Genomic DNA, 13,348 nt, shown 5'->3' with positions numbered 1-13,348 from the left:
TATGCTGCAGAGCAACTAAGCTTGAGTATCACAGCTACTGAGCCTTTGCTCTAGAGCTCACATGCCCTACAGCTAGCAAGTCAAAACTACTAAACCGGTGTGCTGCAACTACTTAAAGCCTGTGCTCCACTCAAAGAAAAGCCACTGCAATGAGAAGCCCATGCACCACAGCTAGAGAATAGCCCCCACCCTCCTCAACTAGACAAAGTCTGCATGCAGCAATGAAGACCCAGTGCAGCCACAAACAAACAAACACAGCAGTGTACATGGTCAAAAAAACATTAAAAGAAGTATACAGTTAATGCTCAGCTTGGAAGATGTTAAAAATTGATTCTGCTTATTCAAGTGTAATTTTGAATTGTAATTGATGCTTTTGAACTGTGGTGTTGGAGAAGACTCTTGAGAGTCCCTTGAGACTGCAAGGAGATCCAACCAGTCCTTCCTAAAGGAAATCAATCCTGAATATTCATTGGAAGACCTGATGCTTAAGTTGAAGCTCCAATACTTTGGCCAACTGATGCGAAGAACTGATTCATTTGAAAAGACCCTGATCCTAGGAAAGACTGAATGCAGGAGGAGAAGAGGATTACTGAGGGTGAGATGGGTGGATGGCATCACTGGACTTGATGGACATGAGTTTGAGCAAGTTCCAGGAGTTGGTGCTGGACAGGGATGCCTGGTATGCTGAAGTCCATGGGGCAGCAAAGAGTTGGACATGACTGAGAGACGGATTCAATGATAATGATAGAAGTGAGGCTCTAAATTTAATCTCCTCCTAGGCTCTTCATAAAAGATTTTTCTCAAAAGTTTCTTACCCATAGGATAACTTAGGCATCTCTTCTCCACCCTTATTCATCCCTATGTCAAGTTTATCTGCCTTTGAAATCAGGATATATTATTACTTGACACTCTTTTTGATCCTAATGCTATTACTGGTTTCCTTGAATATTATCATGTTCAGATACAATTTTCATGGTTATGTGTAAGATCCTGAGGGATCTGAGGAAAACTATTGATTCCTTTCTAAGGAACAAATACACACATGGCTCAGATATTTTTCTCACACATTTTTGAGGACCATTCATGAATGCTCATTCACTCATATCTTTTCAGATGAAGCTTCCATTCAGAAGGATAGATGTCACTTGTATCTCTTCGTCCTCTGAATAAGGAGACAGTAATATGGAATGCAGGGAAGAGGGGATGGGAGAGCAAGGATGACATAGTAGTGGCAGGCAAACACTGGTATCTAAGGAAACTTTTACTTTCTTTAGGGCTGTAATTAATAAATTTAAATAGATTTGAAGGAATTTCAGCCAGAGTTTACCATGAATAGAAAAAAGAACCCTCTCTTGCCATGTGAATTGAGGCTAATTTAAATTCTCTCTAGTTAAGCACTTTTCTTCCACTGGCATATTCTTCAGCAATTCCTTAAGAGAAAAACATATAAAATCTGAAACTTGAAAAAAAATTATTGCCACTGAAAGGAGAGCTTGAGTGTTTCTAAGGTAAATTGCTTATTGCTTATCTCTTCAATTTTTTTTTTCTTTGAAAGTTGAGGATCCTTTTCTTTTTTTTTTTTTTAATTTTATTTTATTTTTAAACTTTACATAACTCTATTAGTTTTGCCAAATATCAAAATGAATCCACCACAGGTATACATGTGCTCCCCATCCTGAACCCTCCTCCCTCCTCCCTCCCCATTCCATCCTGCTGGGTGGTCCCAGTGCACCAGCCCCAAGCATCCAGTATCGTGCATCGAACCTGGACTGGCAACTCATTTCATACATGATATTTTACATGTTTCAATGCCATTCTCCCAAATCTTCCCACCCTCTCCCTCTCTCTCAGAGTCCATAAGACTGTTCTATACATCAGTGTCTCTTTTGCTGTCTCGTACACAGGGTTATTGTTACCATCTTTCTAAATTCCATATATATGCGTTAGTATACTGTATTGGTGTTTTTCTTTCTGGCTTACTTCTATCTCTTCAATTTTTATAAACCTGCATTAGTGCCTGGATGTACATGCCATAATGATTGCTTTATTGTGTACCTGTTTCCTTTCCTCATAGACAGAATAACTATGTTAAAAGAGACCCAAAACCAATAAGATGCACAGAAACTTGAATAATGTACACATGGTTAATAATTATAAAAACAAATTCTAGTGCTAAATATACTTTGTTTGTAATGTTTGACATTTGGGATTATCTTTTTATCTCAATTTGTATATATAATTAAGCAAGTAATACTTGAAACTAAGTTTCCTTTCATAAAAAGAAAAAAGTTTTAATTTGTGCTGTCAATGAACTTTCCAAACTTTCAATACATACAAATATCCAGGAATCAGGGGAGGAAAGATAATTGTGAGAAATTGTGATAGGAAACTATCAGTAAAGCCACTCTTAAATTCATTACAAAACTCTTGAAGCTCTAGGTAAATAACACTCAGCACTCAATTTTGGAAATACTTGTTGAACAAGTGACAATTTGATTGGTTTTAAGCTAGTAGGATTAATTTATCATCTAAAATAAGAGAGTAAAATATTAGCCACCCAAATAGCTACTGTTATCAGAAAATCATAATGAAACAAACTGCTTATCTGAGATCAAATAATTAATTTTTAGAAATAGTGAATTTATTCATTATATAAATATGTAAATATATTTACTCATTTAGCATAATTACTGAGATATAGCAAGCAAAAAATATTTACCTTATCTAGGACAATCAATGAATTACAGTTTATATGCTCTTAAGATATGTCTATTTATGTTCATTTTTAGTTTTTTAGAGTATTATTAAATTTAAAAATAAAATGCTCTTCCACACTGCACAGCAAAAGAGATCATGAACAAAGTGGAAAGATAACCCACATAATGGGAGAAAATATTTACAAATGATATGACCATGAAGGGATTAATCTTCAAAATATACAAATGGCTCATTCAGCTCAATATAAAAAAGAGCTCATATATATGTATGTATGTGTATATATATATATATGTGTGTATATATATATATATATGTGTGTGTATATATATATATATATATATATATATATGAGCTCATGCAGCTCAATATAAAAAAATACAGCCCAATCAGAAAATATAAATAGGCATTTATCCAAGGAAGGTGGACAAAAAGCACAGGAAAAAAATGCTCAACATTATTAGAGAAATACAAATCAAAGCTACAGTGAGGTATGACTTCATGTCAGTCAGAATGGCCATCAGAAAAATCTACAAACAATAAATGCTGGAGAGGGTGGGGAACCCTCCTATAGTGCTGATGGGAATGTAAACTGGTATAGCCACTATGGAGAACAGTATAGAGGTTCCTTGGAAAACTAAAAATAGAGCTACCATATGATCCAGCAATCCCACTCCTAGGCATATATCTGGAAGAAACTACAATTTGAAAAGATACATCTGCTCCAATGTTCACTGCGGTACTATTTACAATAGCCAGGATATGGAAGCAATCTAAATGTCCCTCGACAGATGAATGGATAAAGAAGATGTGGTACACATATATAATGCAATATTAGTCATATCAAATCATGAAATGCTACCGTTTGCAGCAACATGGATGGGCCTAGAGATTACCATGCTAAGTGAAGTAAGTCACTGAAAGAAAAATATCATATGATATCATTTATATGTGGAATCTAAAAAACTGGTACAACTAATTTACAAAACAGAAACAGACTTATAGACTTAGAAAACAAATTTTTGGTTACCAAAAGGGAAAGTTCAGGGGGAGAGATAAAATTAGGAGGTTGGGATTAACATATACACACTACTATGTATCTTCCCAGGTGGCTTAAATTGTAAAGAATCTACCTGCCAATGCAGGAGCCACAGAAGATGCAGATTTGATCCGTAGCTTGGGAGCATCCCCTGGAGGAGGAAGTGGCAACCCACTACAGTATCCCTGCCTGGGAAATCCCGTGGACAGAGAAGCCTTGTGGGCTATAGTCCATGGGGTTGCAAAGAATCAGATATGACTGAGCACGGACACTCACTTAGTATATATATATATAAAATAGAAAACAGATAATCAACAAGAACCTATTCTACAACACAAGTAACTCTACTCAATACTCTGTAATAACCTATATAGGATAAGAATCTGGAAAAGAATAGATATATGTATAATTGGTTCACTTTTTTGTATACCTTAAACATAACGTTATAAATCAACTATATGCCAATATAAAGTAAAAATTTAAAGAAAAATAGTTCTTCCACTTTCAGCTATAATGGATTAACATTGGATTTATTCTCCCATCTGCTGCTGCTGCTGCTGCATTGCTTCAGTCGTGTCTGACTCTGTGCGACCCCATAGAGGGCAGCCCACCAGGCTCCCCCATCCCTGGGATTCTCCAGGCAAGAACACTGGAGTGGGTTGCCATTTCCTTCTCCAATGCATGAAAGTGAAAAGGGAAAGTGAAGTCGCTCAGTCGTGTCCAACTCTTAGCAACCCCTGGACTGCAGACTACCAGTCTCCTCTGTCCATGGGATTTTCCAGGCAAAGAGTACTGGAGTGGGGTGCCATTACCTTCTCCATTCTCCCACCTGAAACATCTTAAAAAAAAAACAGTCAAAATGTATTAAATAATATTTGAGCTAATTAAATACTGGTAAGTGAAGAGCAGTAATCCCATAAGGATGGGAAACAAGATTTCAGCCCTACATTCTGATCTGCTCCGGCACACTGACTGAAGGGAATTTCTACATTCAAAGACAGGAAGAGGAGGCTCTGGAATTGCCCAGTGGTCTCCCTGAGTTTAGTAGAAAGCATATTTTCTGGAGGGGCCACAATGGCTAGAGTATTCATGGCAGAGTAACAGAGTAGAGAGCTATACAGAAAGAGAGACCCAGAAATCTTCAGATGGCCTCAACTCTTCAGCTTTATATCTATTACTGAACACATGAGAGAATATCTCTTAAATCTGGGTAAAGAATGACCTTAATGGGTTAAAGGGGAATAACACTTAAAACACATGTAAAGCTGCAAATATTTCTTGTCCCTAAATTTCAAAAACCTCCATTCATGGTGCACTGAGTAGTCAGAAAGGTTTTGTTTTTGTTTTTTTTTTTTTCCTCAGCACTGGGAGAAAATTAACCATAAAGTAAACATTTCTCTGACTCTGCTTAACAAAGCTTGACAGTGAGATAACAAAAAGCCAGACTGTTTGCAAATAGTTAAACAGTAACTCAAAACAAAACTAAATATTATTTACTGGTAGACAGCATATGCAGCACTTAAGAAGATAATATTCATAATATTAGCCATTCAAATAAAAATTACAAGACATACAAACAACAGTAAAATATAATTAGAAGGCTCAAAATGACACAGAAAATAGAATTAACAGACAAGAATATTTAAACTAAAATGTTAGTTACACTCATATGTTCAAGAAACTAAAGAAAATATGGAGTGTGTTAAATAGAGAAAGAAGATAGAGACTCAAACTGAATTTCCACAGATGAAAACAATATTTGAGATGAAAAATACACTGGAAGGGACTATAAACACATTGGACATAGAAGAAAAGACAAGGAAATCTGAAGACATAATGATAGAAACTATGTATATTGAAAAACAGGGAAAAAAACCCCAAAATATTATTTTTCTTGTACTCATTTTTCAATTTTAAGTATTTTTAAGTGTACAACTTCGTGGCACTAATTACATCTATATGTATGCAGTCATCACCCCAAGCAGAAACTCTGTATCCATTAAGTAATAACTCACCATTCATTCCTTCCTCCAGACTCTGTTAACCTCAATTCTACTTTCTTTTTCTATGAATTTGCCTACTATAGATAAATTCCTTGTAAGCAGAATTATACATCATTTGTTCTTTTTTTATGTCTGGCTTATTTCACTTAGTATAATGATTTCAAATTCATTGCCATAGCATGAATCAGAAATTCATTCATTTTACAGTCATGTATATTTAAAATCAGTTGCACATAAAAGAGTCAGTAGAGTGTTAGTTGCTTAGTTGTATCTGACTCTGAGACGTCATGGACTATAGACTGCCAATCTCTTCTGTCCATGGAATTCTCCAGGCAAGAACACTAGAGCGGGTTGCCATTTCCTTCTTCAGGGGATCTTCCTGACCCAGAGGTTGAACACAGGTCTCCTGCATTGCAGGTGGATTCTTTACCATCTGAGCCACCATATGATATTTTAATATAAATATTTTGCTTTATTTCCTGGGATACTCTGAAGGTTATGTGTAAAAGAACTTTAAAAATATTACCAGTATTTTACAACAAACACCACTATTCTGGAGACTCACCCAATTTCTGCTATTTATTCCATTTCATGACCCAGATAATCATAATGGTGTGATCACTTACCTAGATCCAGACATCCTGGAATGTGAAGTCAAGTGGGCCTTAGGAAACATCACTATGAACAAAGCTAGTGGATGTGATGGAATTCCAGTTGAGCTATTTCAAATCCTGAAAGACGATGTTGTGAAAGTGCTACACTCAATATGCCAGCAAATTTGGAAAACTCATCAGTGGCCACAGGACTGGAAAAGGTCAATTTTCATTCCAATCCCAAAGAAAGGCAATGCTAAAGAATGCTCAAACTACCACACAATTGCACTCATCTGATATGCTAGTAAAGTAATGCTCAAAATTCTCCAAGCCAGGCTTCAGCAATACGTGAACCGTGAGCTTCCAGATGTTCAAGCTGGTTTTAGAAAAGGCAGAGGAACCAGAGATCAAATTGCCAACATCCACTGGATCATGGAAAAAGCAAGAGAGTTCCAGAAAAACATCTATTTCTGCTTTATTGACAATGTCAAAGCCTTTGACTGTGTGGATCACAATAAACTGTGGAAAATTCTGAAAGAGATGGGCATACCGGACCACTTGACCTGCCTCTTGAGAAATCTGTATGCAGGTCAGGAAGCAACAGTTAAAACCGGACGTGGAACAACAGACTGGTTCCAAATAGGAAAAGGAGTAAGTCAAGGCTGTATATTGTCACCCTGCTTATTTAACTTATATGCAGAGTACATCATGAGAAACGCTGGACTGGAAGAAGCACAAGCTGGAATCAAGATTGCTGGGAGAAATATCAATAACCTCAGATATGCTGATGACACCACCCTTATGGCAGAAAGTGAAGAACTACAGAGCCTCTTGATAATGTGAAAGAGTAGAGTGAAAAACTTGGCTTAAAGCTCAACATAAAGAAAACTAAGATCATGGCATCTGGTCCCATCACTTCATGGCAAATAGACGGGGAAACAGTGGAAACAGTGTCAGACTTTATTTTGGGGGGCTCCAAAATCACTGCAGATGGTGATTGCAGCCATGAAATTAAAAGACACTTACTCCTTGGAAGGAAAGTTATGACCAACCTAGATTAAGCAGAGGCATTACTTTGCCAACAAAGGTCTGTCTAGTCAAGGCTATGGTTTTTCCAGTGGTCATATATGGATGTGAGAGTTGGACTATAAAGAAAGCTGAAGGCCAAAGAATTGATGCTTTTGAAGTGTGGTGTTGGAGAAGACTCCTGAGACTCCCTTGGACTGCAAGGAGATCCAACCAGTCCATCCTAAAGGAGATCAGTCCTGGGTGTTCATTGGAAGGACTGATGTTAAAGCTGAAACTCCAATACTTTGGCCACCTGATGCGAAGAGCTAACTCATTGGAAAAGACCCTGATGCTGGGAAAGATTGAGGGCAGGAGGCAAGGGGACGACAGAGGATGAGATGGTTTGATGGCATCACCAACTCGATGGACATGGGTTTGGGTGGACTCTGGGAGTTGGTGATGGACAGGGAGGCCTGGTGTGCTGCAGTTCATGGGGTCACAAAGAGTTGGACATGACTGAGCAACTGAACTGAACTGAACTGATTCCATTTATAAGCCTTGCAAAGTAAAGAATGAAGTGTTACTTAAAAATAGGTTTTTATAGTATTCAAGGATGGGTAGATGTTGGTGAGAAACGTGAGTAGGAGAGAGAAAATGAGGTCAGCAGCAGTGTGGTGGCAGCGCTGAGGCTGTGGTACAGAAGGGGATCAATGGTAGTCTATGCTTAGCAATAAAAACACCATCATGCTATATTATCATGATATATCATATCATATCATATCATGCTATACTAATGAGTACTTCCACATTCCTGATGTTGAAATAACCCAATAAATAACATGAAATATTTATTCAGTCCAGAGAGAACTGTCTCCCCAGGACTAGTGGTCTACCAGATAGAAAAACTTGGAATAGAAATATTGCAGCATTGGGACTTCTACTATGGAACATGGACCTCTTTTGTTTTTAAAATAATTTAAAAATTTTGTTGTTCCAACTAAGGAAAGAACATAGAATCCCAAAGGAAGGCCAGGAGAGATGAATATAGCAGATTTGACATGCATCCAATGTTTTTCTTATTGGTTTTGAAAAGAAGAAAAGTAGAAATGACTAGAGTGCCCTCAGCCTATTGGTAGCTGAATCCTAGGTTCTGGTTCTACAAAGCATCTGCTACTTGGAGAAGTGAAGACAGGGAGAAAAGAGTAATAGGAGGACTGGGCTCACAGAGATGATACATCACTCTAAGAAAGCACTCATTGAGGGTCACAGAAGCCCAGGAGAGGTAGTCTAGCAGAAAGAGCACTCTCTGGAATAGCTTGAATTCTTTCTTCATTTTGGTGAGACTTAATATGCAGAAATAGAACTTCAATAGTCATCTCAAGCCTAGAATTCAGGTTTCTCTAAATGCACATGGTAACAATCAGAAATCATTATAGTACTGGAATATTTCTATAAAAATATAACACATTTAAAAGTTTACTTTTTTAAAGACACCTCTGCAACTTTAATTAGCAGAGTTAAATGTTTTAGATGGTAAACAAAAAAAGGGTGGCTGAAGACAGCCTTTATTGAGAAAAGATGATTTGGTCTGCAGTACAGTTCTTAGACCTGGTCTACTAGCAAAGATAAGCTGATACAATTAACTAATTTTTAATCAGTATTATCATTGAATTTATTCAATTTATACCAACAAACAAGATTTTTTTGAAAACTCTATTCTAAGTACTTTCCTTTCCTTTTCATATTATCTCTCCTACTCCCCCACCCCACCTTTTATGGGCAACAATGCTTATTTTCATTTTTTTCTTCTATTAAGTAGAGATGTCAGTTGAAATCTGTATTAAGAGTTTGTGACATTCAATTTAATAAACCAACCATTCCTAAAGAATCTATAGTACATCTGCTGTTTGGTTAAATTGCTAGGTGTTCTGGGAATTAATAAAGCCTTTTCATCTTGGCTTTTTTCCCTCTAGTAGTTTGTCATCTGTCCAATTATGTTTTGAATTTGAATAGTGTAGATAACTAAGATCAGGTAATTAATTCTTAGGAAGAAGCAAATTAGTTTTATGAAAACTATAGTTTGATACAAAACAATTTTCCATTTCAAAGATTATTATTTTTAAATTTAGCAATACTGTTTATATTAGAAGATTCTGGCAAAGTACTTGTACGATCAATAAGAAAATAAAGCCTAGAATTATGAACAAGCAAGCATCAGCTGATGGCATAAAGCATTTGAACAAGACACATTTCTCAAAGGTGTTTTGATCTAGTTATTAGAGATAAAACAAAAGCTTAAAGATATAAAACTGTACATTAAAAACAAAAAACAAAACTTGCACAAGTGAGCGTATCTAATAGAAAAAGGAACCAAGTTATTAATAGTAGACATATCATTAAAGCTCTCTGTTAAGACTTTATGGTTACCTGAATAAGACAAATTTGGCTTCCCCAATATAACCATTCAAACTGTTAAAAGTATATATTTTAAAGTTTTACTCTTAGATCTATAAAGTTAATTATATTCTTAGATCTACAGAGTTAAGTATCTGTATTCATATTAAGAGTATTCCATCTCTGTTGATGCCTAAGGACACTTTGTATCATTTTATTAACCCATATACCCCTAATTAAAATTTCACACACCAATACATTTTCAGAGATTATTTGCCCTTCAGTTTAAAGATTAGATAAAATATAGATTATATGTCTTAAAATTATCATGCACTGGAATTCTCTCTCTCTCTATATATATATAGAATTATATATATATATGAATTCTAAAACTGTTTTTATGAAAGATTTTGCTAGGTAAAAAACTCTGCAATATCTCAAAATGGACACAACTTTTAAACTCTGATACAAATATTATGCTTTTACACATAAACTATGACTCTTTGGGCTGTGTGTTTCCTGCTTGGGTTCTTCCCTGTATATTTACATTATCACAAACATACAAAGTCATTTTGTGACTAATTTCCAGAGCACTGAGTCACAGTGTGGCTGTTGCTTATCTTTTCTTTTCTTTTCCTGAACAGTACTGCTCTTGGCTTTCATTTTTCATTAATACTCATACAAATAAGTACTTTACATAAATAATTTTCTTGTTTCATTATAGTTCTGTGGTTGTGTATTTCTATATTATGTGCTTTCCTTTACTACCAGAAGCTAAGTTTAATATCATTTTATAAGCAACCAGAATACGACAGTACATCATATTAGGTATGTAATCTATTGCTTTAATTCACATAATTGTACTTTATATAGTGCAATCCTGTTTATTCTTATTTTACTGTCTTAGAATATGAGTTTTTGTCTTTGGAGACTTGTAAAATATTTCCTTAATATTTTGAGATTAGTTAATGCTAGAATGAAACAGACAACAAGAATTCTATTTATACCTTATTTTAAACATCAGCAATTGATGGCAATGAAAGAATTTTCTTTAAACATAAGACTGTCAGTGTCTTACTGTGTTTATTTACATGCTACTAAATAATATTTAAAGGTTAAAAAAAATCTTCAGAAAATTCCAATAAAAACACAATTAGCAAAGAACTGCCAACCCAGGCTTAAAATTATAAACAATGGTACATCTCACCAACTTAAAAAAAGAATAATACATTTGCTTAAAATTCAATGCAAAATGCTGAGAATTTGGTTTTGCATTACAATCAACTTATTTACAGAGAAGGGTCAATTTTCACTGTAGGGTTATAAACAGTGGTCCTCTCCTACAACTCTTTGCCTCTCAGCACCCTGTTTTTCCTCCAGGAAAAAGAAATAAAGGTTATTTATTGCCAGGTACTCACGAGTAATATCTCTGAAGAAAGTTCTTAGAAAGATTTTTTCAAAGCAGAATTGAGTTCATTTTGTTTTCCCTTCCAGGCATCGAAGAGAGAATTTATCTTGTCTACTTTTAAGCAGATGGAGAAACTGGGGCGTGGAGAATAATGAAAGAAATGCAATCTGATCCTGCTTGCAGTGAAAGGGCGAGGTAAGAATTTGCCTTTTATCCAGCCCAAAGTCGCTCCCGTCTATTGGAGCAAAGCGCCTCAGAGAACACCCGCAGCTGGAAACAGCCAGGCTTCCTGTTTAGGTCACTGCAACTCTTTTTAAGCTAATTTCACCAAACTATTCAAAAGCCTTTTCTATTATGGAGGAAACAAAGCAATCAGCTGACACTAAGATTTCAAAATTACTATTTCTTATATTTCCAGGATTCTTTTTGTGATTAGTTTTAAAAATCCAGTTTTCCCCCCTTGTGCTATATATTTCTAAAATTTTACGTATTTGTCATTACATTGTTACTTAATAAAGCGAGTCTTTTTAGCACTTTATTTCTCTTCTAGTTATTTCATCTACATTCTCATTATATTTATGAAAAAATCTGAGGGCTGCTGAAATTCCCTTTGATTAGAGAGCCGATGTTATGTATTGTCAGTTGTAGACTGATGGGCTTCCCAGGTGGTAAAGGAGGAAACAGAACAGGCTCCATCTTGAAAGCAGGACTCCATCTTGGGCCAGACTGTGGACTTTGAGCTAGATGCCCAGTATCTATGGAAACGACATACCAACTGGAAAACCAGGCCCCCTGGATGGAAGAGCCCCAGGGCGCGTACCTAGACTCTCTGTTTCCTAAAATACTACCCTAATTATCTGTGTAACTGAATAGAATCATAAAGTCTATTATGCTTATTGGGGTATGACCACAGGCCTATTGATAATTTCCCACTGTTAACTACCTAGGCTTAAGGCATATGAATCACGGGTTAACTTTGATTGTATCTTTCTTTTCCTTTGTTCAGACTAATTTCAGGGAATTTGGGGAGGTGGGTTTGGGCACGTACACTTAAGATATATAAGGTTTTCAGAAAAACTGGTCAGAGTCCTTGGCTAAGAGGAGACTCTGCCTTGGGCCCGCCGGTGTAATAAACTGCACTCCACTATCTGCATTGTTCTTCTGAGTGAGTTTGTTTCCCAGAATGCGTGGCTACAACATTTGGTGCATTGGTTGGGAAACTCCTCACTTGGAGGAGACAAGTCCCATTTGGGACTACTCTGAGGCCTTGCAGCTCGAATCTTCTAGAAGGGGGAAGGCGCCTCACCCTTCTGGAAGGATTCTACTTCTCAATGCCCGGACTTTTCACGTTAGCAGGTAGTGGACGGCAGCAGGGGAACTGAGCTGAGGAGGAACCCACCCAGCAGGGTGGAAGAGGGGTCCTGACCACCCCTTGGGAGGGATTAGAAGGGGGCACAGACCACAGGAGCCTGGAATAGGCAGGTGGCCAATGACTGCTTGGTACACAGGTTGACGAGAGTGTTAGGACTTAGGAAGGAAATTTGTGAAGGTCATTTAGGAGGTAGTGTCCATACCATCTTGGGGAAAATTATGACCAAGCAATTGCCAGGGGATTTTTAGGAGAAGAAACTTGGTTTCTGTGTGCTCATATTCTGCCCTCCCCAAGGAGGTGTCCCATCTGCTATGAAATTCTTGACCCTCTCGGAATTGTCAGGCTAGAAGAAGGGGGATACATAAGTGAGTACAAACTGGCTTTTCCAGAGATGGCCTGGGACATGAGATATTTAACCCATCTGTATTTTCATCAGCACCTGATCAAGCCCACCAAGGCAGAACGAACTTTAAAAGTTAAGGGAGAAACAGTCTTGGATCACGTGGTGTTCTGGTTCGGCTGTGCTGACCAGCAGGTGAAGACACACTGGTCCCCCTTCTCCCTCTGGGATCTGGCAGGTAACTCTTCTCACCCCAATTAGGAAGGAGGCAGAACGGCAATTTAAGTGTCATTGAGTGGAAATATCAGACGTACATAGGGTACTGAAATCTTCGTAGACAGAATGAAAAGGAAAAGTAGAAGAAGGTCCAAGAAGGTAAGCAAGATGGGGGGAAGTGAATCTAAGGTAACTATATTGGAGTGCATGATTAAAAATTTAAAGAAGGGATTTGGAGGAGACTATGGGGTGAAGATGAA

The 13,348-nt window shown here is 36.9% G+C and overlaps 1 protein-coding gene across 2 annotated transcripts in view; it reads right to left on the bottom strand.

Annotated features, from left to right (window-relative positions):
* Positions 1–11,363, bottom strand: part of TFPI (tissue factor pathway inhibitor) — an 86,978-nt gene extending 75,615 nt beyond the window's left edge. Inside the window, exon 1 of one of the 2 annotated variants that reach the window (XM_006067890.3) lies at positions 11,171–11,363. The gene's annotated coding sequence lies outside the window, so the exon portion shown is untranslated. The remainder of the gene's footprint in view (positions 1–11,170) is intronic. The other variant, XM_006067889.3, reaches the window with a different exon arrangement.
* Positions 11,364–13,348: the final 1,985 nt, after the last annotated feature.

Source organism: Bubalus bubalis, chromosome 2 (assembly GCF_019923935.1).
Source record: "Bubalus bubalis isolate 160015118507 breed Murrah chromosome 2, NDDB_SH_1, whole genome shotgun sequence".
NCBI lineage: Eukaryota > Metazoa > Chordata > Mammalia > Artiodactyla > Bovidae > Bubalus > Bubalus bubalis.
Note: the sequence above shows the minus strand (reverse complement) of the source record. Positions and strands in the feature narration are given on the sequence as shown.